The sequence below is a fragment of the Oryctolagus cuniculus genome, chromosome 12 (genome assembly GCF_051225735.1).
Source record: "Oryctolagus cuniculus isolate XC-2025 breed Fujian yellow rabbit chromosome 12, ASM5122573v1, whole genome shotgun sequence".
NCBI lineage: Eukaryota > Metazoa > Chordata > Mammalia > Lagomorpha > Leporidae > Oryctolagus > Oryctolagus cuniculus.
Genome location: NC_142878.1, coordinates 54,282,601 through 54,309,707, shown reverse-complemented (window position 1 = coordinate 54,309,707; position 27,107 = coordinate 54,282,601). Strand labels below are relative to the sequence as shown.

Sequence of the window (27,107 nt, the reverse complement as noted above, 5' to 3'; positions counted from 1 at the left end):
TGGCCTGTGTGAGGGGTGAATGTGTGTGCCCCTCCTCATGACAGCTATGGACCAAGACTCCCTTCTGCTCTCTGCTCTTGCCCCCAGGGCGCCCAGCTCTCCAGGGTCACCAGAGCCCCCTCCAAGGCTCTGCTTGGGTGCACTCTCTCCCTCACCAGCAGCAGGGCAACCTGAGCAGGTGGTCTGTGGGCTCTGGACCGAGGGGTAGGCATCCTTCCTCTCCCAGCGGAGTGCAAGCCCTCCTGTAGCAACAGGAAAAGGCGTGAGGGTCAGGAGAGGTGAGGCTGGTGGGATGTGGGGAGAGGGGCACAGCCCAGTCCTCAGCCTGAGGGCAAACTGAACGTGCAATGAGGAAATCCTCAGGGTGGCCACTCACTCCCCAGAGTACATAAAACAGAGCAGGGAAGAGCACATGCTGAGTTCTGCTAACCGAGGCAAGGCTGGTGAGAGGTGGGGAGGGATGCAGAGAGAGGGAGAAAAACTGAGGCAGAGACAGAAATATACAAAAAGAGAGAGACAGAGAGAGAGACAGTTGAAGAGATACTGAGAGAGTTTAGACAAAGCCAGAGAAGAGAGAGAGACCACAAATTGTTAGGCACTGAGGTAGCTGGGAATGGAGGGCCTAGCAGAGCTAGCAGCTGTCCTTACTGTGCGCCAGCCTCCAGGACTTGATATTGACATTTGTCCTCCTTGGGAGGAGGGCTCCATCCTAGATGAGTGCAGCAGTGTCTACACTCAGGGTCAGAGCCAGCGGCACTCAGGCTCCTGCGGGTGAGCAGTGTGTGAAGAAAAGAAAAGAACGCGACTGTCAGTGAGGTCCTAGCTGGTCCCTCAGGGCTTTTTTTTACTTTCACTGCAGGGGAGGAGTGTCAAGAGGAAAGAACTGGCTGCTTCAGTTCTGATCCAGCTCTCTGCTATGGCCTGGGAAAGCAGTGTAGGATGGCCCAAGTCCTTGGGCCCCCTGCACCCACGTGGGAGACCTGGAGGAAGCCTCTGGTTCCTGGCTTTGGATCGGCCCAGCTCCAGCCATTGTGGCCGTTTGGGGAGTGAACCAGCGGATGGAAGACTTCTTTCTCTCTCTCTCTCCCTCCCTCTCTCTGCCTCTGGCTCTCTGTAACTCTGCCTTTTGAATAAATAAATATATCTTTTAAAAAAATAAAGAAAAAGAGAGGCAAGAACTGGTGAGTTTTGTGGCTGAGGTGAGAAGGTGTGGGGAGCAACTTGGACTATACTGTTACTGGAATTAAGACTTACTCTATGCATCTGCTCTCCCACAATGTGGCGCTGGGAGAGGAGCGTACAGCTTCTACCCAGCTGCCTCTCACCAACTTGACAAGCTGCAAGAGCCGCTCCTGATTGGAGGAGAGCGGCGCGCTCGGCGTGTGGGTAGCAGAGCACGGATTGGTGGAGAGGACTATATAGGAGGAGAGAGACGGCATGGTGGCGTGGGTTGGTCCTCCATGCGCGGAGGAGCAGCAAATGGTGCCGTGACTCGGATGTGAAGCCTAGGCAGGGCTTAGTGTCGTTCCTCCATGAAGAGGGGGAGCGACAAGAAGGTACACGCCCAACTAGGGAAGTGATTCTGCGGCTGCTGCATGTGAGCCTTGTGGATGCTGCCCCTGCCGGATGGTGTGTGTAAAAGCACAAAGCACCTCCTTCAAGCCGGAATCGAACCAGCGACCTAAGGATGCCTACAGATGCTTGTCCACTCTACAGTCCTCCGCTCTACCAACTGAGCTATCGAAGGGTGCATGCTGCTGGTCCTGGGTTCCTGTGTTTTCTGAAATGGAAGGGCACAGGTCTCAACGCGACCGCTATTAACTAAATGAGCTCAGTAGGTGGCCACAGCGCCCCTAAGGGGACAGAGCAAATCCTCTGAGTGCGGTGGGGCTGGTGTTTGGTGTCTTCCTGGTGTGCCCAGAGGCAATGGTTGTCAGGACCCCTGCTGTGGTGCTGCACCTGCTGCCTTGTTGATCCTCTGTCCCTGCCTTAGCGCCATTTCCACAGGTGAGGGTGACGGCCCAAATGTATATGAAGAGCAACTCCTTTTTAATAAAATTTCAATGGCAGGGAAAGAAGCATTTTCAATATGAAATACACTAATTGTGCAAATAGAACAGAACCTAGCAATCACAACAGAGGTATCCAGAAATGGACTTCCTTACTGCACAGCTGAGGAGATTGCCATCCTGAAGGGCAATGATAAGTATGTCTGGAAGATAAATAATAGGCAAAGCTCACTAACTCGAGCTTTGAAATGTTTTTGCATATGAAAATTTTGATATTTGAAATGTTATTTCTGTATCATTCCACAAGCAAAAGAATATATATAAATCTTGCCTGTTGCATTTACTTTAGTTGCATGACTTCAGTAACACATGGACCATCCCTTCATGTGATGGCGCAGTTAGCTTGTGCAGCACACACAATCCCCACCCACACACACCCTCAAATTCCTTCCATCAAAATCCACCCCCACCCCCCCCACATCTCTCTCCTGAAAGTCTCAGTTTGTCCCACCCTACATGCAGTAAGTCCCAGGGACGCATGGAAGAGCCTTTCCATCCTCTGGCTACAGATTGCCAGAGCTGGTAGTGATCAAGTTACAATATCATTTTGCCCTATGGGTTCTTGCCTCTTGCTTTCCATGGACTACAAATTCTTGTTCCCATTACAGCCTCGGAGTTGCCTCTCATGCTTAAACCTTTGATAACACATCTGCACCTGACCTACACGCTGGCTCTAAATTCCTTCGATACAGTGTGATATTCACACAGTCATTGACTCACATACGGCTGTTGGGTGGATTTGGGGCTCAAATCATCCCACACAAGACTGGAGGAGGCTGTCACACTTAGCCTCATGCTTTCATCACCATGCAAATGGGATGGGACATTGGTTATTCAGATGAGTCCAACCTAGGTGCACTCTCTCTGAGATGACAGATAACATGGAATTTTTGTTCCATTCTGTAGGCAAAATGTCACAGCAGCCCTGCAAAAATGTAACTATGGAGCTGGTGCCACTCATTGACTAGCTACCCACCAGAATACCCAATGTTGCATTTATTTTGTTTCTTCTGTAGAGCTGGCACTGTAGCACACAGAGTGCTATACTTTGCTTTACTCCTATTAGAAAAGTAGTATAATGTACCATGTCTGTCTGGTAATTTAGAGGCCCAGTAGATGGGAATGATATGGACTTTTTAAATCACTGGGACATTTGATTTAACTTCTCATGAAAAGCAAAAACCACACCAGTCACTACTTAGCTCCCCTCTACCTGGAAGATGGTATGAATGAATGAATGAATGAAGAGGTGAGGATCAGCACTCAGTTCCAAGGAAAGATGTCTTATTGTTATTAGAGGACTCTTCTTTCCCTGCCCTTCCAAAATATTTGACCTCCAGTTCTTGCCCAATTGTGCACCGATCCTTGCGCCTTTGCCTATCCTAGTCTTGGCTTACTGCTCCATCCTCTAATCTACAAGGACGCAGAGTCTGCATGGTCTTGCAAAGAAATACCCAGTCTCTGATCTTGGTTCTGTTTCACAGAGAACATAGCGGCTGACAGGAATATATGGAAAACTTCTCGTGCAAGAAGACATTAAGTCTTTTGTGCTGCAGCTCCAGGAACTCACCAAACTCCGACTTGTGATGAGGATGGGGGAGATCTGAAGTTTCCAATTCCATCCCTCATTCTTGTGTCGCATCTGATCCTCCCTTATATAAAAATTTTAATTAAACATGATGAAGAAGAAAAAGCCGCTGCCGCCCCCGCTGCTGGGGGAATACTTTTGGTTTGCGATGAAGGATACAAACCGGTGGGAAGAGCAGGTGTGCTCTGCACCAAGGCAGCCCAGCTGGGATGGCAATGCAGAAAGGTTTTGGTGGCTGTTGGGATGCTGCCCCCACATGGCCGGTTGGGAGCCTGTGTGTAGACAAAAAGCATGAAGCACCTCCTTCGAGCCGGAATCGAACCAGCGACCTAAGGATGCCCGCAGACCAATGTTCACTCTACAGTCCTCCGCTCTACCAGCTGAGCTATCGAAGGGTGCACACCACAGAGGCTGTGGTCCCTCCGCTTTCTCTTGTGAAGGAGGCCGAGACCCAGGAAGGACGGAGGTCCCGTAACAATGGACCATTGCCAACCAAACCGGCTCAGCGGGTGTATACAGCAGGGACGGAGCTAAGCCTGGGAGTCTGGCAGCGGCCGGCGCGTGCTGGGTGCCTGCTAAGCCTGAGGGGCAGCGGTAGCCAAAGTCCCCACTGCAGGACTTGCACTTGCTGCCTTGTTGCTCTTCTGCCCCTCTCCACAGGTGAGGGTGTTGGCCGTGAGTGGGTAAGAGCAGGGAGGCAGGTTGGCAGAATGGAGGGGTAGATCCGGTAGGAAGGGATTCCTTGAGGAGGAAAGGAATAGAATCGTAATGAGCACCAGGAAGTTGGCTGCCACGCGCCCCTGTCCCGCCCGCAGAGTTTGGTGGCGGCCCCCCAAAGAGGCACTGTTTCTAACCACCTGGCCTCTACAGCTCCCAGCCCCCGGATCCTGACGCAGCCCTGCCCTTCTGCCCCTCACCCAGCCTCAGAGTCCTAGGCTCACTTTCAGGATGGCACAGGGAGGCTGACCGGCAAGTCACAGAGAAAGCTTGTGATGCTAGGGGAGGAGACCACCCTGGAGGCTGGGGAGGTAGGGAGGATACCCGTGGCCGCTGCCAGGGCTGGGCTGGCCACTTGACTGCTCTTCTTTGCAATTCCACACAGAATTCCCTGCTAGTAGCGGCAGCCTCCTGCAGCAGGCAAGGTTCTGCGGGATTCCTGGAAAAGCAGAGGAACCAGACAGAAATCATTCACGTACCCTCTGGCTCCCTGCCCCTGTCCCAAGTCTTTTGCAAAGTTTTTGGATCCCATCTTCTGGGTGCCCACTGCCCCGAGTTCACTCACCCACCCACCCAATGAAAGACCAATGGGGAGGCAGGCTGAGCCACACGTCAGTGACGGAGTTACTGGCCACTGAGTCTGTGGTCACCCTCTAACCGATAGGTACACCTAGGAATCCCTGTCTCCTGTATGAGGATGAAGATGGGGTCCACTATCCAAGCCCACTGTGACGCTGTCACGCCCCACGCAGGAAGAGTTCACAGGGAGCTTTTGCTGGGCACCAAAGCCCACTCACCAGCCCACTGCTAATCGTCCCACAAAGCACCGAAGGCAGGTTCCAGCTGACCCAAAGCCACCAGGGGCATAGCTGTTCAAGGCTGAAGGTTCCATCCTTGCTGGATGGCTCACCCTCGCTTTCATTTCCCAGGGATGGGGCTTGGGTGTGGTGAGGCAGAAACACCCCAGAGCAAACAGGACACTGGGGAGCTGAGGCACAGGGGGCCCTTCTAAAGACAAGGCTGTGCCCTGGGAACAGTACAGACCCCAGGGTCTGTGCCCTGTGCTCTTGCCAAAAGTTACCTCACAGCCTGCCTGCATCGCTTCTGTGGTTTCATTTATGAGAAAAAGATGTCAAAGAGACACCGTCCCCTGTCCTTACATCAGTCCTCTGCCACACGGACTGCTGCTTGCTTCTTTGATAATCACGCCTGAAATATTTCTCCCCACCCCCTACCCCCCCGAGAATTTCACCTTTGAAGACTCAGCAAAAAGTTACCAAAACATTCTCTGGAATCACCCCGCTAGAAAACGGCATGTGTTGGATTCCTAGGGTCTGTACAGCCAGGCACACCAGGATTTCAGTCAACATGTACTTTCTCTGGCTCCTTCTCTTTCCAATCCAGTGCTCTGGCAAAGGGCTGTTCTGCAAAAGCACTCAACTGGCAGTGGTGGGATTCGAACCCACGCCTCCTGAGAGACTGGAACCTTAATCCAGCGCCTTAGACCGCTCGGCCACACTACCTGGTGGCAGCCAGCCTTATTCCCACTCTTCCTGATCGTAACTACTTCCCTTTACTTCTCAGATCTTTTAGACCGTGTGTTCAGTGTCCAGTTTCAGAGGTCACCTATGAGCATGCAGAGGAAGAACAGGCAGACTGAGCAAAAGGTTATCTTCCCTGGGAGCTCTGGAAGAGTCATCTTTGCCCTGGAGGGTAGAAGGGGATTGACTGACTGACTGACTGAATGAATGAATACTGAGTAACGGAGTAGAGTGGATGAAATCTGTACACACTAGCCTGTGAACATTTGTTGGCATAGGTTCGCTGGTTTCCTCTGTCTTGTCACCCATTTCTTAGGAAGATAAATAAGGTTCGAAGCTAGTTACAACCACAAAAGCCCATATTAAGGGAACATGACTTAAGAGGGTCTTAGAGCATTTGCAAATAAATGCTCGAAAACCACCCTAGAGCTAGACTTTAACCAGCAACCTGAAGATGCCACAGGAACTTTACAGTCTTACCTTTTACCAGCCAATATGCCAAAGGGTATACTTATGTGGTTGTGCAGAATTATTTTTCTAGAGGTGAAATCATAAGATTTTATACTTTGTTGCTGAGATATTTGGATACATCTTCATTCTGCCATCACAGAGACAGAGTAGATACATACACCTTGTGAATGTGATGTTTTAGGACCATTAGGGTCTTTTCAGGTTGACACTGTTGACTTTACCTTGCAAACCTATCATCTCTCTAAGCTGGCTCTTGTTACTCCAGAACTTGGAGCTGGGAGAGCACAGGGTTCAGAGTTGGAGGACTGACTCACTCTACGTGACTTACTTTATATTATATTTGTATTTTATTCTAAAGCTTCTACATTTAAGACAGTTTTGTGTTGGCATTAAAATATGAAAATAGATCAATAAACAGGAATACAGAGAGAGTCATGTATATACTGTCAATTGATTATTGGTAAAACTTCAAAGGCAATTCAATGAGAGAGGTAGTCCTTTCAACAAATGGTAGTGGAAAAATTGCAATGGGGGTGTGCTTTTGGCACTGTGGTTAAGACAAGACACCACTTGGGACTCCTGCATCCCATATGAGAGTGCCTGGTTGGAGTTTTGGCTCCACTTCCAATTCAGTTTCTGCTGATGAGATGATGGCCCAAGTACTTGTGTCCCTGCCATCCACCTAAGAGACTCTGACTGAGTTCTTGCCCAGCCCCAGCTATAGTAGGCATTTACAGGATAAGCCTGTAGAGAGAAGATCAGTCTCTCTCATCTCTTTGGCTCTCTCTGTTCCTCTACCTTTCAAAGAAACTGAAAGTAAGTAAATTTTTTGAAAAGAAAAACTGCAATAAAAATGATTTTTATCTTTACATTATATCATATACAAAAATTAACTCAAAGCAGATCCTAGATCTAAGAATAAAACCAAAACTATAACGTTTTTAAAATAAAACCCTTGTCAGCTTGTGTGGGAGAAAGATTTCTTAGATACAGCACCAAAAGCACGACATACAAAAGAAAAACATGATTAATTGGATGCCATCAAAATGAAGAACATGACACAGTTAAGCTACATGCCACACACTAGAAGACAATCATCTTCAGAGTTGACTTTGCCTCTTTGGGGACATTTGATGATGTCTGGAGGAATGTTTAGTTGTCACAACTAGAGAGGGAGGGCAGTGGTACCGGCATGCAGCACATAAACAGCCTACAATCATACATAGGAGAGCTCACCACAGCAAATAATTGTCTACTTCAGACATTGGTTGAGTGTGACTGGAGTGCCAAGCCACATGGACAAATGTATCATTTACCCTCTTTAGCACATGGGCCATTCTGGTTCCATCACCACGTTCTGAAATAAATTGGGGACTCCTTTCTAAAACCTTGAGGAAGAGCCTGTGGCTAGACTCAGACCTAGAGTGATGGATACCAAGGCCCGCCCAATGCAATTCCTGGATCCCAAAGGTTCGTCCACGTTGAGGCTGGAGAGGCACTGCCCTCAAAGGTCAGAAAGTGAGGATGTCCCCCTAAAGAATTCAAATTCTGCCTTCAAACTCATCCTAGGACTCTTGTCTGCTGGGTGGGAGGCCTGGGTGGACTTCCTTGGTTAGCATTACCTCTTTGAACTGATGAACCCCTATTGGTGATTTGTGTCCTGCTAAACCCATCTACCTGCTTTACTTTCCTAGTGGTGAAGCTGAAAGGAGAGACACAGAAAGAGAAAGGGTGGACAGCTCACTGGGGATCCAAGGCCATTCGAACCATAGTGACATTTTCTGCTCTGTGTAACCGCCTACATGTCTTGGAGTTACCATTTATGGGCACATGAGACACAGGTTCATCTCATTCCCTGCTGTCCTTGGTGCCCTGCCCTGACTTTTCATAGAACAGTTCCTGCACTTCCAAGGTTGTTTCAAGGTTCTGCACAAATAGCATCCCTTTGGCAAGTCGTTGTGGGTCCCTTCCAAACAGAAGGCAAGGACAAGCAGGACAGGTACTTCAGCGGTTTGGGCAACAAACCCAAATGTGAGCTCCCTGCCACTGGTCCCACCCCTGTCCAGTGCTGGGTGTTCAGAAAAATCTGACAACTTGTCTGTTAAGGTTTTTATGTTAGGTCAACCTTGGAAAGCGGACACAGTTTTGTGTTCAGAAAAATCTGACAACTTGTCTGTTAAGGTTTTTATGTTAGGTCAACCTTGGAAAGCGGACACAGTTTTCCAACGATGGGGAAATAAAAGCCTGGCAGCGGTGGGATTCGAACCCACGCCTCCGAAGAGACTGGAGCCTAAATCCAGCGCCTTAGACCGCTCGGCCACACTACCAGCTCTACGGACAAGGTATGCCTGTACTTCCTAGTTAAATTATTCTGTCCTTTTCGCAGTGTTGTCCGGACCCCGAATCCAAAACCTCGATGCCAAGCGTCACGAGAAGACACTGAGAGAGAAGCTCCCGAGAACAGCCGGTTCTTTTCTTGCCTCCTTCCTCCGTTCCACTGCAACCTGCACCTGCCGAACCGGCAGGGAGAGATCTTTCTGGAAACAGACGGTGCTCTGAACGCCAAGCTCTCAGGCCAAGAACGGGAGCGCTTCCGGGAGGCAGAGCCCGCAGCATCAGCCGGGGCCTAGTGCCCCGACAGACGGATTTACGGCTGGGACGGAAGCGCCCCCGGATGCAGGCCCGGGAAGGCTTGCGGGTGGAGGGACAGCGGCGCCGGACGCGTAAGGCAGAGCCAGGCTCTCCTCCCCGCCAACCCCGGCGCCGCGACTTCAGTTCTGGGCTGGACTGCGAGGTCGACACTTCCCAGTTCTGAAGCCGGTTCAAAACCTTCGCGCCTCGGGGAAGAGAGGGTCGTGTGTCAAAGGACCAAGAAAGCCACCCTGGCTTCTGGCTCTCGTGTGCGCCTGCGCCACACGACGCGCACTCCGCTTCGCCCCCAGGGTCTCGGCCCCCAGCTTTCGCCGGTTCCTAGAGAAGGCGCTCCAGTTGAGTGGGCGTCTGCGGCCTGAAAATCCTCTGGTCCCTCTCCTGGGAGACCTGAACGTCTCCTCCTCCTCCTCCGCTTGGCAGCTGCAGGCGCGCAGCCCGCCTCCTGGGCACCGGGGGCTGGGGAAGGAGAAGCGCGGAGGCAGCCTTCCCTCCGGACGCAGCCCAGGCTGGTGCTGGAGGCACCCGGGATGACTGAGCACCCCGAGGCTCCCGCTGCTCACTCCCTCGGAGGCCGCACACCTGCAGGTGCCGGGGAGGGAGAGGGGCAGGGCCAGAACCGATGGGAAAAGTAAACTCACCCGGCCACTCCCCTGGACACAGGCTGAGGGCCGACCCGCACTGCTTCCAGCACTAGAGCTTTTGTCAGGGCTCCTCAAAACGGGGATTCCACGTCCCCGCTGTGAGAAGGAGCCCGTGGGCCTTTTGGTTAATCACAACGCATTGGAAGAGCTCTTACAGGTGCGTGGCGGTAATAGAGAATTTAACTTACAACTGCTGCCTAGACTTGCAGAGAAAACCAGGTCACTTCCCGGCAAAGGGCTGAGGGGTGGGATTGGGGATGTTTTGGCCAAAGGTCTTCATTCCAAGGGTAGAAGCGGTGGTTCCCTGGAGACATCCGATCACGTCATTCCTTTGATAAAATGAGGAATATATGGGGACAAATTTCCACAAAAAAAGGTTGGAAACAGAAAAGTTGTTAATGTTTATGTTCCATGTTTTCCTCTCTCTTGCAAATGCACAGGCTGGGATGGAGAGGATGCACCCAGCCCTGGCATATTCATAGTTTCTTCCTTAAGAATAGGTAAGGAATGTCTCATAATCACTCGGGGTTCCCAAGACAAGAAAAAATTACTCCCATTCTTGGGGTGGGGATGGAAGGGGGAGAGGAGATTCAAGACATATATGTATAGGGGATTTTCCCAAGAGTCTTCCATAAAAGTCATGGTCTTTGTTATGAGTTGAATTGTACCTCTCCAACCTTATGTAGAAATAGGGCCTTCCAGGAGGTAATCGCGATAAAATGAAGTCATTATTATAAACCGTGATCTAGTATGACTGGGGTCCTTATCAAATAGTAAATTTGGACCAGACAGGGAAAAGGCTTTGTGTTGCTGTGGATTCGTTCTGAGAGGAGGAGCGTGGTGGGGTCAAGAGGCTTGAAGTCAGCACACAGACCCCGAGAGTCGGTGAAAGTGAGCAGCCGGCAGACTCGTTTATTTCAGTTGGTACAGCAGCTTAAAAGCCAAGGTAGCCAATCTGATCAAGGGGCGATTTATGCCCTAACTAATCACAGCCTACTGCCAGGCAGGCTCCATTGCCAGGGGTTTCCCAGGGAGTTTCCGAAGCCATTCCTGAGTAACTTGCTTGCCAGCGGCCATCTTGGCATGGCCTTCTCATTCCATCAGCTATGCATGTGAAAATGAAAGCACAGATCAGCATGACTCCACAAGTGTAATTGTATAGTGGAATCTTCTGAAGTGGCCACATTTATTTGTCCTGAGAGGTTTGGCACAATGATGAGTGATTGTGCAGGAAAAAACCAGAAGTGCTTACAGCCTTGCTCTCTGCTGAGCCACGTGTCCAAAATCCACTGCAAACCCTGCTGCCAGGTGGCATTGTCATCTGTAGAAAACGTTTGAAGACTCAGAGGCTAAAATGTCCAATGTCCAGAAACAAAACACCTGGAAGCTCTCTGTCCAAGAATAGGAAATTTTACCTATTACTGTGTAGCTTACTTGTTTGAGCTCCAGAATAGACTGTCTCACTTGATCTTCTAAGTCTAGGTGTATTTTTTAAATCATATCCATTTTACAGGTTTAGACATGGTGGAGTCCACATTCTTGATATGCAAAATGCATGCTGACCATTGGAGGTTGCATGGTAAACTTCAAGCAAAGTTTCTCTTTTTAGGAATATACCCATCGTTTCTCGGCCTTTTGGCTAAGATCAAGTGTAGGAATATACACAATTTTTTCAAAATAGCAACTATTGCTTATTGTATTGATGAACTCTTCAGTATCTTTACTGATTTGTCACCTAATTGTTTTTAATAATTACTAGAAGGTATTGTTAAAATACACAGAGATGGTTGTATATTCTTTTGTTTCTTCTCTTGGTTCTATCAACTTTTATTTCTGATACTTTGAAGCTACATTATTAGATACATTGAGGGTTTTAAAAAGTAGACTTTATTCTTAGAGCATTTTTAGGTTCACACAGATTGAGCAGGAAGAAGAAAGAGTTCCCATATTGCCCTGGTCCTCGCTCATGCACAGCCTCCATGCCCACTGCCATCCCACAGTAAAGTTGCACACTCCTTACATCTGATGAACCCACACTGACACATCAACACTTCAAGTTGTGGTTTATATTATGGTTCATTCTCTTAGTGAGGTATGTTCTATGTATTTTGACAAATGTGTAAACATGTATCTACCATTATAGTCTCATAAAGGATAGTTTCTCTGCCCTGAAAACCCTCTGTGCTCTGCCTGTTCAACTCTCCCTCATGCTTAACCCTAAACTCTAGTAACCACGGATCTTTTTACTGTCACTGTAGTTTTGCCTTTTCCAGAATGTCACACAGTTGAAGTCATGCCATATGCATAACCTCTTCAGACTGGCTTCCCTCACCTAGTGATTGTGTGTTTAAGTTTCTTGTCTTAGCTCAGGCTGCAATAACAAAATACCACGGACTGAATGGTTCAAACATAAAAAAAATTGTTTTCTCACAGTTCTGAAGGTTGGAAATGCAAGGTCAAGGTGCTGACATGGTCTGATTCTGATGAGGAGTCCTTCCTGGCCTGCAGATGGCTGTCTACTAACTGTATCCTCACATAGCAGAGAGAGTGCCCAAGCCCCCTGGTGTCTCTTTCTGTAAGTACACCAGTCCCATCATGGGGACCCCACCCATACCCCCATGCCCTGTCTAACCCTCATTATCTCCCAAAGGGCCCGTCTCCAACTAAATATCATCACACTTGAGGTTGGAGCACCAACATTATGAATCCTAGGGAGACACAAACATGAAGTCTGCTAACAGTTCCTCTGTGCTCCCTTCCCCATTCCCAGGAGTGGCAGACTTTCCAGCGAGGACTCAGGAACATAAAGTGACCAAAAGGTCCAAATGGGCTGACGAGGAAGGGACAGGGTAAAAAAGTCTTGCCCACATGTACCATATGGACATGCATATGCATACACAGGGGTCAGTAAAAACTTGAGAGCTCACAGGACACTCTGCCATGCCTGGCCCCCTCAAAACTGGACAAGCCAGAGTCATTGACCATTGGCCATTGACCGAAGTCAATGAAAATCCCTTTGGAATCTGAGTCTACAGACTCAAAGATCAGGTCCACCAGGGTCTCTGGGATGGAAGTGGGTAGGGGAGCCATGGGGCAGGCCCAGACCCTATTGAGTCAGCTGGGCCAGGGCCCTGAGTAGGGGGCTGAGGAGGCCCTGAAACATTGATGAAGTCCTGGTGCTCGGAGCCAGTCATCTCAGACATGGGGTGCCTGCGGATGCTGGGGCCACCAACCACAGTGCCCTCCTCCTAGTGCTCAGCCTGGGCGTTCAGCTGCAGCATGGTGTAGCTCTTGGATCACACCACCAGGTTCTTGACCAGGATGTCTGTCCGCTGCATCCTGTAGCAGTGCAGCAGAGACTTCTCCAGGGTGCAGGCAGGGTACAGGGCCCTTTGCTGGAGTAGAGCCCTTACATGCCTGCGGGGGTGACAATGTCTTCTAGATCAGTGTCTCCAGGAGCAAGTAGTCCTCGGTCACATCCTTAGACTCATGGACACCTTGCAGTTGCACCAGCACCTGCACAACGGCCACTGACGGTGATGGTATTCCAAAGTGCAGCAGGACCAGCTGACACACTGATGGTTCCTTGCCTTGCAACGAGTAGAAGAAGGCCTGCAGTGTGGGCAGCATGTCGCTGAAGAAGCCCCAGTCTCTGCCTGCAAGTCCAGCAGCTTCTGTATCCATGCCAGGTCGGTCAAGCCCCAAGCAGCCACAGATCTATCATGTGTCCTGCTTCCTGGTCACCTTCATCAAGCTGATGAGGAGACTGAAGCTCTGAAAGGAAGGTGTCCCAGGGTCCATGACCCAGGCTGCAAGCTCGAGCTTTCTTCCTGCAGGGCCCGGGACCACACTCCTTCCCACCCCCCCCCCCGCCTGTGGGGAGGTCTGGGGGGGCCAGGGAGCTCACTCCCAAGTGCAGCACCATTTCAAGGCTGGAGATGCAGGGGAGAGAGTGGAAAGGGTCAGCAGGGAGTCTCTGCTGGAGGAGGTGATTTCCAAGCCGGACTCAGGGCTTGCCAGAAGGACCTTGTGAGAGACACGTCTCATTGTTTGCACCTCTAAAGTAGGAATTTGGAAAGCAGATGCTTGGACAAGCCCAGCGGACATTTTTGCTGGCCCTGGGGAGGAGGCGTCATCTGCCAGGTGCCAGCCCCAGGCCGGCTCTGGGCTCCACCAGGGCCTTCAACATGCAACGCCTCTGCCTTTCTGGATTGAGCAGAGAGCTGAGACAGATGGCTGACTGAGCAGGCCAGCACTTGTCCCCAAGTCTCTGCTGCATGGAGACACCCTCACCTGGAAGACAGACAAGCAAGAGTGCCGTGGGCATCCACAAGTGAAGCGTCGTAGCACCCTGCCAGCCCCCCAGACTGTACCTCACCCATTGCCTTGGAGTCTCCTTGGGAACGTGGATGCAGGCCAAGGGCCTTCACCTCTCTCTTCCTCACTTTCCTCAGGCCCTGTCTCCTGGTCTGCATAGGCATGAGGGCAGTGGGCGGGCCGCCCGACGGCGCTGTATGGCCATCCACAGCTCCCAGCCTGCCCAGGTTGCCCACACCTGGCGTGGCAAGGGAGGAGGCCAAGGCAATGCCCCAGACGGGCAGATGCTCACTGCCTGGTGCAGCTGTGCCTGCACCCAAGCACAGCTGACAGCTCATTTCTTCTTAGAACCGAGTTCAATCCAGTGTATTTTCATGTTGAATTGGCTCTTTTATCACCAACAAATAAATATTCCTCAATATCTCATATCGTACTTCTCACCTTAAGTAATCTATTGTCAGGAGGGAGACTAAGTGATTGGTATCAGAGTGCCTAGGTTCAGTTCCCAGCTTGGCTTCCGATTCCAGCTTCCTGCTAATGTAAACCCTCAGAGGCAGAGGGTGATTTCTCAAGTACCTGGGGTCCTGCCACACATGTAGGAGACCTGGGCTGACTTCCTGGCTTTAGTCTGGATGTGTAGGGAGTGGATCAGCAGAAGCTAGCCCTCCCTGCCTGCCTGCCTCTCAAAGTAAAAAGCAAAGAATATAGTCTCAGATACTGTTAAAACTATGTCAGCTTTGTAAAAAATATGTTTTCATGGTATGTCTTTTTCTATTTTTTACTTTCAGCCTGTCTGTGTTTTTGCATTTAAAGCTTGTTTTCTGAACATATGGTACACCATAAATATGGGCAATGTTTACAAGTTAATTTTAAAAATAAAGATATGTTTTCTATAAACAGCATATGTTTGGGTTTCATTTTCATTCAGTCTGGCAATCTTTGCTTTAGAACATTTGGCATATTTACATTAAACCCAATTTCTGGTAGGAATGGATTAAGTTTACCATCTTGATACATCCTATTTATCCAATTCATTCTATTTTAAGCAACTTTACTGAGATATATTTTAAATAACTAAAATTCATCCTTGTAAGTGTATAACTAAGTGATTTTTTTAGTAGATTGACCAATTATACCACCATTACCATAATCAAGATTTTTTTTTTTTTTTTTAGGAAAGAATGTTTAGTTGAAACTACAGTTATAAGGATTTTGGATTCGAAGTCATCAGAGTACCAATTTAAAAATAATTTTCGTAAACATTTTGACAAAGGTTGTAGGAACACTTGTCACATTGTTCAAATGCCCAACGGCAAGACTTCTGATAAGACCGAACAGGTCGCATTAAATCAAAAGACTATCTGAGAAATAAAGCCAATATGACTAAATCCAAAACAGATCACATGAAGTACCTCATGTACAATACAAACCTAGTTTAATAAATAAGGAAACAAAGGTGGCTGCGCTCTGGGAGAACATGCAGTTCCTTGATGGCCCATTTATAGTCTTCTCTGAGACTCCACTGCCACTTCTACCTGGGCAAGTCTAATGGTGCGACCATGAAGTTTGTAGCCATCTTGTCTTACTAATGCCACCGTGCCAGGCTGCACCCCAACACCAGCTGGCACGTGACAGATGAGTTCATGCTCATGAGGGTCGTATTTATCACCGATGGGTGCCATCTTCTCCAGGCCATGCTTGGCAAACACACTTTTCAGCTTTGCTTCTAGGAGTGACAGCCCCCGAAAGACCTTCTCCAGAATGAGTGTCTGGTCCCTAGACTCTGTTTCTTCAGAAATGCACTCAGTAGTCTTCTCCAAAATGTCCGCCACCTCCACCAAGTCCTTACAGAAACTCTGGATTCCAAATATCTTGGCATCTTCCACACATCTCTGGGTCCGCCTCCTTATGTTTTCACAGTCAGCCACAGCTCTCTGGTATCTTATTGTTAAATCCTGGACTTCCTTTTCCAGTTTCACAGCTTTTAGCCTTAGGGCTCGTTCAGTAAGAGATGGCCCAAGCTCATCTGGAGGGTCCTCGGAACTGCAGTCCTCACCAGCAGTTCTCTGGGTGGCAGTGCTGAATGGGGGCAGCCATCCTCTGTTCTCCCACGCGGCACTCGAGGTCAGCAGGCGCTGCACCTGCCGCTGGACCGCCCACAGCGACCGCGCAGCCATGTTCGCAATCCAGGAGGACCCCATAATCAAGATTTTAAAAATTTTGGTGACATAGATCCTTCTTTATCTCTTATTTCCCGCTTTTCTGACTTTATTTGCATTAAACAAGCACTTTCATCACTACATATCTCTTTTACTATTTTGCTTTAACTTTCTATATAATTCTTTTAGTTATTAACCTTAAAAATTACAAAATATGTTATTTTCCATTGTCACCTGAAATTGCCATTCTCACCCTGTTGTATAGAATACAAGAATCCTATGGCGGTTTTAATTTCCTGATTCTTAATTTTATCACTTGTGTAACAGAGAGCTAGACATTCCCCAATTTATGATTTTCAACTTCACAGTGGTATGAGAACAGCATGCATTCAGTAGAAATCACAGATGAACTTTTGGATTTTGATCTTTTCCAGGATAAGGATACAGTCATTACTCTTGAGCAGTGCTGAGCAGCAGCAGTGAGCTTCAGCCTCACAGCAGCCACGTGATCATGAGGGGAAATAACTGATACTATATAGTGCACTATATTGCTAAGATGCATTAAGTGCACTGGCAATTGAGCAATGGGCTTATCTGGATATAACTGCATTATCAGTAGAGGACCATCTGTATCTTCTTTGAAGTTATTGTGAGGATCAAATGTGTTAGTGCTTTGTGAAGCCCTATTTTTTTTTTCAAGATTTATTTATTTTACTTGAAAGTCAGAGTTCCACAGAGAGGGGAGAGGGAGAGGGAGAGGGAGAGGGAGAGGGAGAGGGAGAGGGAGAGGGAGAGGGAGAGGGAGAGGGAGAGGGAGAGGGAGAGAGAGAGAGAGAGAGAGAGAAAGAGAGGTCTTCCATCAGATGGTTCCCTCTCCAGATGGCTGCAACGGCCAGAGCTGCGCCGATCCAAAGCCAGGAGCCAGGAGCTTCTTCCAGGTCTCCCACACAGATGCAGGGGCCCAAGGACTTGGGCCATCTTCTACTGCTTTCCCAAGCAATAGCAGAGAGAAGCCCTATTTTAAAAGCTTAAAATTTGGTGTCTGCATTACGATTCTTTGGTTGCAAGCATCAAAATCTTACAGTATAAATGAAGGCAGGTAGTCCATAGTAATTGACATCATCCAGTAATATCATGCCACCAACTCTCCTTGCTCTGATCCTTTATTACTTGTAGCAACTTGATGTGTAATTAGTTGTTCGTGGAACTGGCTCTTTCCACAACTGTTTCTCCCATTAGAAAGTTATATTTAAGGTTTCTCCTTACTTTAAACACTAGTTTCTAATTCATAAACTGGCCAGGTGCGATTGAACAGCATGGGGGTAAGTGAACATCTGAAAATTTTTGCTTCTATTATATTGAGAGAGTTTGTTTTTCACCATGACCGGTAAGGTCAGGAATTTTTCCAATATGGAAAATGGGCTCAGAGTCTGAATATGGAAACAAAGAATAGCATCTGTCACATCTTCCTTTTGCATATTTGTTCATGTGAAGAGGATGTGTTAATTAGGATACCTAAGTATAATGTCCACATTGATGATTTTTATTACAAATCAATACGTTGATTTTTTTATTCTTTTTTTCATAGATCTTTGTCAGGTGTGTGATTGTGTAATGTTTTCTAAAATTTGACTTGGCTGAGTCTTTTGGAAAACTTGATTATTCCAAGCAGTAAGCATGACAGCTGACTCAAGACCATGATGGCCCCCAAAGGGCACTGGCCTCTGGAATCTTGACCAATCAGCAAAGCCTCTTCTCAGAGCTTTATGCATTTACTTTCCTCCTAAGTCAGGTAAGTGAGAGGCATTCAAGAAGATAGTGACTATGCTATGGTGTGAACTGGATTTGGCTCGCCAACTTATGTGGACTTTTGCATCCTGAAGTCATGATTGATGGTGTTGACAGGGTGAGGCTTGGTGCAAATGTGAGGTCTGAACATGGGGCATTTGGAAAGAGACTGGATTGGGTTAGACTGCTAGGGTGGAGTGCCATGATTGGGTCATGGTGGCTTTGTAAGGAGAGACAACATGAAGGAGCATGCTCCCTTCCCTTGGCTCCTGGCTCACCGTGTGATCCTCCATATGCATTCCACAATTCACCGTCTTCATCAGATGTCAGACCAGTGGGTCCACCTCATCTTGGACCGTGAACTTCCAAAGCCCTGAGCAAAAAAATAACCTTTTCCTTTGTAGACTTAAATACTACAGAGGCCTAAGTCAGGAGGATGCTGTCCATGCTGTGGAGATGTTCTACAGCTGGTTTCCGGGTGACAGAACCTTACAGTAAATTACAACCACCATGACCGAGGAAGCGTCAGCCACGAGCAAGGAGATATCTACCGTACCTTTAGAAGGACTGAGCTTTCCAACACAGGCCATTGTCGGAAGAGTGATTAATAACACCTCTCCCTGCATGTAGATAATGTGCCTCCTCAATAATCAAGTCTGTTAGCTATTATTCTCAATGTGATTGATAACCACCACATATAAATATGTATTGTGTAAGCCTAAGTAAGCACATATACTCACCCAGTAAGAAAAGTATAAAACCTGTAATTCAGGCTTGTAGAACAGCCAGCTCAAGCAACTGACTGACTGAGTTTAAATCCTCAGTTTGTCTTGCTGAGTAAACTTCAACTTTCATTTCACAACCAAATTGATTTTTCAGTTAACAATCTTGGTGACCACAGCAGGACACATAGCAGACCACACAAGACTGACAGAGCACCATGCGGACTCCAGGGCCCATTGTCAGCCTACTGTCTCTTCCAGAGCCCCAGCCAGCATCCTGGCTCCTGGCTACTAGAGCTCCCTCCCTCTTCAACTCACGTTAAAGATCCTGTGTTTGTTCAGCTAATGGTCTACACTCCAGGTATGGAGTAAGTGATCCTTTGTTGATAGGTAAGAGGAAAGGGAATTCCAAAATGTAGTACAAGGTTATCCCTTAGTGTAAAGACACTGATGCAGGGAGCTTGTAGAATCAGAATCAAAATGGAGTGAGTGTGGCTAAAAGCTAATCGCAGATCTCTTGGTTCTATGCATATTAGCTTTGTTTGCTAACGGCTAAGGGTATATCTTGCGAAACTATGTGGGCCCAAATTCCCAGGAACTAGGTTGGCAGAAATGTGTCCTTCACTGTTATCTTACAACCATTATCTTGGACCTGTTATTGGGTTTGTTATTGTCAACTGTTATCTTATAACCATATTATGTTTTTTTTTTTTTTATTGTTCACTGCATACCAGGGGTCCAGTTTGAAATTTTGAGCCCTAGTAGACGGGGAATACTCTAAAAAACTGTGTAACTCACTGTTGGGGGCTGCACTCTGGTAAGGAGTGTTGGTCCCAATCGGTTGCCTTGCCTCTCATTTGCCTCTCATTTTCAATAAAATTCATGTGTGACTGTCACTGGTTTTTGTCATATTCTATTTTAACTGATGAGTGGATGCAACAAGTTAACTGGGAGAAGAAAGTCAGTGTGTTTTCCCTTGCTCAGAACTAAGCTTTAAATACCAATTCAGTGAGATAAAACTACACTTAAGACTTGAATAAGGGCCAGTATTTACTAGTTCTGAATCCAAAGGATATATTGCTCCCTCCCACCAAGTTACTGGTACTTCCAGGTGACTGGAAGCTTAGCGGAGGTGTCTGAGATGAACTCTCAAGAGATACAGCAGCTCTACAGAGACCCTCATAGTCGCCAGGACTGTAGAATAGCCCATCAGTGTTTTTCTATTATTTGAGACATCAAGTTGGTAATTTTAAAATATTTATGAGAGAGTGACCTTCTATTCTCTGGTTTACTCCCAGATTAATGCTCTCAATGGCTGTCTGAAACTAGCAGATGAGAATTCTCCCATGTAGATGGCAGGGACTCAATTCCTTGAGAAATTATCTCACCATCACTGGTTCTTTCTCCAACTGCTTGCAATAGCTGAAGAGGGAAATCAAGAGCCAGAACTAACCCAGGCTTCCTACAAGGGTGACAGGAATCCAACTAGTTGAGCCATCACTGTTCCCTACCAAGGTCTGAATTAGCAGGAAGCTGGAAACAGGAGCCAGAAGCCAGGCACTGATGTGGGACATGGTCATTTTAAGCATTAGGCCAAACACCTGTTCCCAGTAATTTCTGAAATACTCAGAATGTTGAATTCTTAATCTGCTTATTCTAATATCTGCATTGAGAATGCTTTTCCATCTGTTCCTACCTATTTATCTTGGAAGTCACATCTGGTTTCCTTTTACTTTAGAAAACCCCTGTTGTTTCCTCTAGTGGAAGGTATATGCTTGGTATTTTGAACTGCCATGGCATTTTGTTTATCACAGAGCAGTCTCTCCTTTTCACTCTTCACCCACTCTCAAAATGCTCAACAGGACACAGGGAAAAGTTGTTCACGTCTCAGACTAGTAAACCTCATTCAACATCAGTACCTCTACGGGTATTTTTTTTTCCAGTAATTCACCAGGTTGTCCTATTTAGCACCCTATTTATCTTTAACCTGTGTGAAATAGGTCAGAAAACAAGTGTGTGATTTTTTTAAAACATCCAAGGCCGGCTTCTGAATCGTGGCTCCTCATGTACTTCAATGTCTGTTTTCTTTAAAAATTTGCAAAGGTGTGAAGAAAATGCTGAGTGAGAAGGAAAAGAAGAGAAAGTAATTAGATTCTTTTACTAGTTCTCAGATTTGCATACACGCATCTGGCATCCTCAGCTAGGCCCTCAACTCTTCCCAGGCAGTTGTGTGGTTTACACCTCTGTGTCTAAAACACCCAACACAGCTTAAGGGTGTCATTAAATTCTTGACAGGAGGAGCAATAATTATATGAACAAATAGAACAAACAAACAAACTTCTCATGGAGATACGGAACACTAAGAATCCTTTAGTTCCCTCTTCCTGGAATGCATGAGTAATCTACAACTTCCCTCTAGCTCTGATAATCGTATGAGTATGAATTCCAGGAAACAAATCTGAATTCAGGTGCCAGTTCTCATTTTGTGTATGTATGTAGTCACTAAGTGGTATAATTGAAACTAAAACAGAGTTATCTCTGCTATTTACCCAATGTATACACAGTCACACACAGCCAGGCATATGAGTAGCGTTTTTTTGTCCTTGGAACACTCTCTCTAAGGCCTTCTCTAGAGTAATGCTTTGTAAGCTTCTTAGTCTTGAGGAGGAATATGATTGACATTATAGGTCCTACAACTCCAATTTCCTTCTAGTAATGGTTAACTCATTAATTCGACCAGCCCTCTGTGAGGAAAAATGATAAGAAATATTAAATATTGAACTTGGTCTAGTATGGTTGAATGGATATCCATGTTAAATGGATTCTACCTAGTGTTTTGTTGAGAATATTACAGGTTCCCATTCTCACATTCTCAATAACTAATTGCATGTTTATTTATAGGTAACTGACTTCCATTTCCATAAGGATATTCTGTGTACATATGTTGGGTGGGTGCATTCATCTCTATGTTGGTGTCAGGTACAACACTTAGCCATCATATAAATATATGATAGCTTGCATCTGAACTCAGATTAGTTTCCTGGAATTTGTTCTTAAGCTATATGAGAGCTGGAAGTGCCTTTAAATTGTTAGTGCTTGTTTTACCAAGAATTCAGAGAGTAAACTAAACATTTTCACAGTTTGAGATTTCTGTTAGTATTAATTTCCTTTTTTTCTCTGTGAATTCCTTTGCATTTGTTTGCTATCCATTGCAAATGTTTATTAACGCCCTGATATGTACTGGTCACTTTACTAGATGATTAGGAGCCCCAGAAAGTCATACAACCTATCTCTCAAGGAGCTGAGATTACAAGGTGAGGATACTGCCCTAATGTGTATGATTCTAGAAACAGAGCAGTCTATAACTGCTATGGTTGGTACATGGCTTGGTTCCCAAAGCTTCAGGTATTGGAAGCTTGATCTCCAATGTAGTGGTGTTAAGTGGCAGCACCTTTAAGAGGTGGGGTCTAATGGAAGGTAATTAGTTCATGGGGGCTCTACCTGCATGAATGGATTAAGACTGGCAACCTGGAGTGGGCTGAGTCTCACAGGGGTGAGTTAGTTTCTATGAGAATACATAGCTATAAAGAATGAGCTTGGCTCCTCTCCAGTCTCACTGTCTCCCTTATGCTCTAGATTAATGCTTTTGCCTGCTTCTCACATCCTATGGACGGATATAATTGATGTTACAGATCCTACAACTCCAATTCCCTTCTAATAATGGTGAGGAAAAACAATATCATTAAGATTTTATGAAATGTCCTTAGAAGCATGAAAGTGCTGATTTGGTAGCAAGCAACTAAAAAGGCAAGAATCCAAGGGAAAAGTGGAATCCAGAGAGTTAAGAGAAGTATCTAGGCACTGACCTTTGTAGTTCTAAAGACATTTGTCAGTTCTCGCAAAGTTGGGCTATAGTTTTGGTGGCCCATTTAAGGAGAAGGAAAAAGAGGTCCAGATGTCAAAACCTAGCAACCACCAAAGACGGAACATCTAGTAAGGAACCCTTCCGATATTGAGACACCTAAAAGCTTTCTCATAAGGAAAGGGAGAACAAGAAGGGAGCCTACGTCTGTCTCCTACTTCTTGAAACTGTTGTGGAGCTCAGCAGAAATTTGATGAGTTTCGTAAGGGAAACCAGAAAACATAAGGACGCTTTCTGAGAGCCGTGAACCTAAGTCAGCATTCTCTTTGATTTGCAGCTTGGATTTACATATCTTGGAGTCTGAGAAATGTTTGGCCATGAACATTATTTTCCAGAATGAAACAAAAACAATAGTGTATGGATTTAAGAGAATCTACAACCCAAAACCTAACACCTATTCTATATTTGGAAAAACAAGGATTTTGTCTGTGGAGTTATCACACTCCTAAATTGAAATCTTCCTCGGGTGCATCTGATTGGTGGAAAGTATGTTACACGCTCACTCCCAGCTGCAATCTGGTAATGCAAGTTTTCTAGGACAGACTCTCCTTACCGGATGTAAGGAGAATGTTTAAAAGATGCTCAATGATCATGAATGTGACAAATGCTTACAAATTAGTTATTCAGGAAGCTTATGTGCAGCTCTCTGCAGTTTTCTCCTTGTACTCTTCTTCCTTCAAAGAGCTCCTAAATCTTGGAGCCTCTTACCAAATGGATGACTTATATAATTTGGTCTAACCATGATCTGTCAATCCTTGGAACCCTAGATACAAGAGTATTCATTTTGGCTATTGTATAATCCCATGAACTGCTCGCTCCATCCTCACCTCAAATTCAGCACTTCTTCATCTTAGCACTTCTTCATCCCTCTGCCCGCTCCACATACTCTAAAGAGGTAAATTTCCTTTTTTCTTCTGCAAGTATGATTTTTCTTCTTCAGGATACATTTGAGAATCCTCTTTCCTCATTATTGCCCCTTATATCTTAGTTCAGCAAAATTTCCATTCCCCGTTTTTCTCTCTCATTCTTTCCTTTCCAGTCCACGACTTACTCTTCTGCCGCTTCCGGCTGAGCATCTCTGGTGTGCCCAATTCTAGTCGCTCCTCCTTTCCATTTATTCCACAATCCATGCTTGGCGAGTTTCCATCTTCTCTTTTGAAAAGGGCCTGACTTCATTCCTGTCTCCTGCTAACCTGCCTTCTCACCTTCTCACTTCCAGAAGGGTGGACATCTGCTCCAGCCAGCAGACCCTGCAACGCCTCAGTCTTTCCCTTGGACTTTGCTCAGATTTTTCTTCCACGAGTGTTTCTCACACCAAACTTATCTAAGTCTTAACCTCCCTTCGTGGTGCCCCATCTCCTCCTAGACACCTCTCTAGTTGATTCACTATGTAAATTTGGGGGTGTAGGCATGGCCATTGCCCCTTCACACCTGGCACAGATATTTTTCATTGTTTTAGTTCTTTCATGAAAACTTAAGTTCTTTTGTTCCACAAGATTATGCAGTGACTTCAGGAGAAAGCGCGTATCTGGATCCTTAACTCCAAGTGCAGAACCCAGGGCAGGATTGGGATTCGGTGTCGGCTGAATCAAGGAATGAACTGAATACTGTAGTGAAGTAACGGATACCTGCTCCTGGGTTGAGACTGGGGAGCTGAGAGAAGTCTCCGATTCTAAAAATCCGGAAGAGGCAGGCTGCTGCGAGACGGTGGCAGTTCTGAGCCAGGTAGAAAGCAGGAGCGGAGGCTGCAGTTTCTGCGGAGGCTCGTTCCTCTATGCCGGTTTCCGCTCTCAGTTTTCTCTAGCTGAAGTGGGAGAGGGGAAGGGGGCTCACATTTCTCCCATCTTCCCAGAGCCTCCGTCCCTTGGCTCCGTGTTGCGCCATTCCCAGGAAGGTCAGAAATAGCCTACAACCGGAATTCTAGTCCAGGGGAAAGGAGTGGAATGAAATTCGAGTTTTGTTCACTTTTCGCCGTCCGACACGTAGCGAAGGCCCAGAGAGATCCTTTTTCTAAGAAAGAAAGAATTCTTTCCCACACGAGGCCCTATAGCTCAGGGGTTAGAGCACTGGTCTTGTAAACCAGGGGTCGCGAGTTCAAATCTCGCTGGGGCCTACAGACCTCCGGAGTTATTTTAGAAAATTTCCACTTCTCGACACCCTTAATTAAACTCCTGAAAGAGACAAATCAGAGCTTCTCGCTGCCCTCTCGTCCTTGCGAAAAAACGACTGGTGGGCAGAAACCTGCTTCTTTTTAGGTTCCGGGGCGAGTGCGCAAGCGCCGCCCTGCCCCCTGGAACGTGGCGGAGTCCATTACAGGCTGAGGGAAGCTGCTCCCTCGCTGGCTGTGCGCGCCCGAGGCCGGCGCCCGATGGCTGCCAGAACCGGTGCTAGGGGCTAGTGGCGCCGGTGCGGGGGACGAGGGCGGCCAGAGGCAGGGACGCGACCGAACCCTCGAGCGCCGGTTCTGGGAACGACTCCTCGAAGGGGAAGAGCCGGTGACGGCCCTGGGGTCAGGCGTCCCGGAGGCGTGCGCCATCCTGCAAGATTTCCTTCTTCCGTGTCTCAGCGGAGAAAGCGTGGGGGCCCGCACTTGGGGGGCGAGGCTTGCGTCACTAAATTTGATACTGACTCGAAGAAACTGCGGCCTCCTCCGTGAATAACCTAACACTGTTTTCCCCCAAATGTGACTGCTCACATAAACGCTGAGTTTACCGCAAGGGCAGCGTCTTCCACGTCCTCTCCGCCGCCCCAGTCTGAGGAGGCCTCGGGGAACGAGGGGCGCAGGGGGCCGAGGCCCGCGCGCCGTGAGGCAGCCGCGCGCCCCGGGCGAGGAAGCGAGAGGAGCGCGCGGCCGCAGCCGAGCCCGCCGCGCCCCCGGGGCGGTCACGCGGACGGAACGGTGCAGCCCAGCGCCCCGCAGGGCCGACAGCCCCAGGAGGGCCTGAGGATGTGCCGCAAGCACCGGCCACAGGGCTGCCTGTGTGGGGCCCACGCGCTGGTTCAGCCAGGAAGCGCCGCAGGGAGGCAGCCGCGGACACGGGGCTCACAGCGCGGGCCGCCGGTGCAGAAGCTGGGGGATCCTGGCGTCCGCGTCCGATGAGCGATATCCTGAATAGGGGCTTCCGGAAACAGGCCTCGTGTGCTCCCTTCGATAGCTCAGCTGGTAGAGCGGAGGACTGTAGCGCTTCCCTGTGGAGTCATCCTTAGGTCGCTGGTTCGATTCCGGCTCGAAGGAAGAGCTGCTGTTTTGGGGTTCGCAGCTTTCAACAGTTCCGCTCTGTGCTCCCGCGACGGTTCTCTTCTCTGATTCCGATCTGAAATCACTCACCCGGCCTTGGATGAATATTGCATACAGCAGGGAGTACCTCAGTTTCGTGTCCACCCCTGGGGAGAGTGTGCAGTGGGTTCTTCTGGCCATTTCGAGAGGTTCTGAGCTTCTTTACGGAACCCGTGGTTTTCTTTTTGGCTTCTAGTTGATCCAACGCTGCTGCCTCAAGCTTAAAAGTCAGAGAGCAGTCTCTCAGTTGGAACTGAACCGTGAGTGGGTGCGGCCTGTGGCCTGCGGGACCCTGATGTGCAGAACACCCCCACCCCCCACCCCGTGTCCCTCGGCCCCAGTGACTGCCCGGCCCTGCGCGCGCACACACATCCATCCAGGAAGCGGCGCTTTTAGCTTTTGTTGGCAACTATACATAGAGAGTGAGATTTGACGCGAATTGGGATGAAACTGCGAGAGCCTGGGTTCTGGAGGGAAGAAACAATTTGATGCAACGATGCGGAGAGAAAAACGGAATCCTGTTCGGGGCACCTGCGAGGGGCCCACAGAATCCGAACAGGCCCCAACCTGCTCACCTCCAACCTGTTTGCGCACCCCGAGCGGGCTCCGGCTCCCGGCAGCCTCGCCCGTCGTAGTAGGCGGGCACGGACACGTCCCGCGCGTCCCTCCTGGGGTCGGGACCCCACGGCCGTTCCACGGAGCTCCACACGTGTCTCCACGCGCCCCAGCGGGGTCCGCGGAGCTCAGCCGCGGCCTGAGAGCGGAGAGGCTGCCCCGCCTCAGCGCACCCTGCCTCTGGAGGGGTCTGGCGCGAGGGGGGAGAAGAAGCCAGGGCACTCGGTAAAACTGCAAGAATGGAAAAGGAAAAGTTACCGCTGGAGTAGCCTGGCGGCCAATAACTGTGCCGAAAAGCGCAATTCAGTCGAGAAAGACCGTGTGTTTTCACCGTGGCTCGTTGGTCTAGGGGTATGATTCTCGCTTTGGGTGCGAGAGGTCCCGGGTTCAAATCCCGGACGAGCCCTTGAGGTATTCTTTTAACTTTAAAAAATTTTTCCCTCTCTTTGGCTTGGAAAAAGTTAAGTTCGCTACAGTTCTCATGTTCCGATTGTCCCGCAGAAAGTAGCATTGACCAGCGCTGGGACGGAACCGGCTGGGTTTCGGGCGCCGCCCGCCAGCGCTAAGGGAAACAGGGACCACTTCCCGCCCCTGTGTCCCCCGGGGGCTGGGTCAGGAGCGCGCAGCC

General features: G+C 48.2%; 7 non-coding genes and 3 pseudogenes across 8 annotated transcripts; 4 read left to right on the top strand and 6 right to left on the bottom strand.

The window, feature by feature from the left end:
- Window positions 1-1,653: 1,653 nt before the first annotated feature.
- On the bottom strand, window positions 1,654-1,747 carry TRNAY-GUA (transfer RNA tyrosine (anticodon GUA)). The gene is made up of 2 exons: window positions 1,711-1,747; window positions 1,654-1,689 (listed from the first exon to the last, which is right to left on the bottom strand). It is a non-coding gene; the product is annotated as a tRNA-Tyr (tRNA).
- Window positions 1,748-3,958: 2,211 nt separating this feature from the next.
- TRNAY-GUA (transfer RNA tyrosine (anticodon GUA)) lies at window positions 3,959-4,052 on the bottom strand. Its single transcript has 2 exons — window positions 4,016-4,052; window positions 3,959-3,994 (listed from the first exon to the last, which is right to left on the bottom strand). It is a non-coding gene; the product is annotated as a tRNA-Tyr (tRNA).
- Window positions 4,053-5,815: 1,763 nt separating this feature from the next.
- Window positions 5,816-5,897, bottom strand: TRNAL-AAG (transfer RNA leucine (anticodon AAG)). Its single transcript has one exon. It is a non-coding gene; the product is annotated as a tRNA-Leu (tRNA).
- Window positions 5,898-8,631: 2,734 nt separating this feature from the next.
- Window positions 8,632-8,713, bottom strand: TRNAL-UAG (transfer RNA leucine (anticodon UAG)). Its single transcript has one exon. It is a non-coding gene; the product is annotated as a tRNA-Leu (tRNA).
- Window positions 8,714-11,298: 2,585 nt separating this feature from the next.
- LOC149123051 (U2 spliceosomal RNA) lies at window positions 11,299-11,420 on the top strand (annotated as a pseudogene).
- An 849-nt stretch (window positions 11,421-12,269) lies between these two features.
- Window positions 12,270-13,527, bottom strand: LOC127483849 (proline-rich protein 5 pseudogene; annotated as a pseudogene).
- A 1,887-nt stretch (window positions 13,528-15,414) lies between these two features.
- On the bottom strand, window positions 15,415-16,216 carry LOC100354057 (grpE protein homolog 2, mitochondrial pseudogene; annotated as a pseudogene). The gene has a single exon (XR_016218524.1). The product of XR_016218524.1 is annotated as a grpE protein homolog 2, mitochondrial pseudogene (transcript).
- Window positions 16,217-24,627: 8,411 nt separating this feature from the next.
- TRNAT-UGU (transfer RNA threonine (anticodon UGU)) lies at window positions 24,628-24,700 on the top strand. The gene has a single exon. It is a non-coding gene; the product is annotated as a tRNA-Thr (tRNA).
- Window positions 24,701-25,732: 1,032 nt separating this feature from the next.
- On the top strand, window positions 25,733-25,822 carry TRNAY-GUA (transfer RNA tyrosine (anticodon GUA)). The gene is given in 2 exon segments: window positions 25,733-25,769; window positions 25,787-25,822. It is a non-coding gene; the product is annotated as a tRNA-Tyr (tRNA).
- Window positions 25,823-26,813: 991 nt separating this feature from the next.
- TRNAP-UGG (transfer RNA proline (anticodon UGG)) lies at window positions 26,814-26,885 on the top strand. Its single transcript has one exon. It is a non-coding gene; the product is annotated as a tRNA-Pro (tRNA).
- Window positions 26,886-27,107: the final 222 nt, after the last annotated feature.